This window comes from Penaeus monodon, chromosome 33 (assembly GCF_015228065.2).
Source record: "Penaeus monodon isolate SGIC_2016 chromosome 33, NSTDA_Pmon_1, whole genome shotgun sequence".
Taxonomy (NCBI): domain Eukaryota; kingdom Metazoa; phylum Arthropoda; class Malacostraca; order Decapoda; family Penaeidae; genus Penaeus; species Penaeus monodon.
Genome location: NC_051418.1, coordinates 35,821,417 through 35,822,347, shown reverse-complemented (window position 1 = coordinate 35,822,347; position 931 = coordinate 35,821,417). Strand labels below are relative to the sequence as shown.

The window sequence follows — 931 nt, the reverse complement described above, 5'->3', positions numbered from 1 at the left end:
GTGATTTTTGCGTCATGTCACATATGTGATTTTCGCGCCATTTCACTTGATATCACGTGAATTTCACACCATTTCATGTGACAATATCATGTGTTCTTCATGCCTGTTATGTGACGATATCACATGATTTTCCAGGCCCTTTCGGGGTGATGCCTATGAAATAAACTATAAAATGTCCAGCACAGGTCAAGGTAGTCACTCGCCAGTTTGACCTCTGATTTCGATCATGGCTCTCCAGCTTTCCATTGTCTGCTCTTGTAGGCCTCGGTCTTCCCCTGCCATCCGCTCCCTCAGCTTCGAGGAAGAGGTGGTGGTGGATGACCCAAGGCCTTCCAGGGGTCTTCCAGGGGTCTTCCTCATTTGAAGAATGCACCTGATCCTCTCCTCCACCATTCCTCTGATGAGGAATGTGTGGAGTTAGATAAGGAATACATGCTGTCTACAAAGCATTGCAGGACAGGATAATTTTGGTGAGTTTTCTCCCTTCACCTGATTTGTAAATTGGACCACCTGACTTCTTTTGCATACTGAATTATGTTGTAGTTTTACTATTTTTACAGAAAATTCATGTTTTTTTCTATTCTTTCACAGATCCTCACATCCCCCTTGGTGTCGATTCCGACTAGAAGGACAGCAACTCAGAGGATGAGTCTGAGCTATCTGACTCCCAATCAGAGGACAACTTCGTGCCGCCGAAAAACTCTGACAAGAATCTCGCCGAATATGCTAAGCGCTACTAGGATTGTAATGCCCCGAGTTACAATCAACTGTATGTTCCATAAAAAGCTTGGGCTATGAAAACCTGACAGTTTTGGTTCAGAATATAAAAGAAATTTTCCTACTGCTTGAAAAAGATAAAGGAAATTCAGAGACAGCAAAGCAAGTCAAAAGAGTAAGTTTTTAGTAATTGCCAATAATGAATATATATAAA

The 931-nt window shown here is 42.1% G+C and overlaps 1 protein-coding gene across 1 annotated transcript in view; it reads right to left on the bottom strand.

Moving 5' to 3' along the window:
* The window catches only part of LOC119594438 (G protein pathway suppressor 2-like), a gene marked incomplete at its 3' end in the record, with an annotated part of 24,009 nt that overhangs the window by 5,738 nt on the left and 17,340 nt on the right, over positions 1-931 (bottom strand).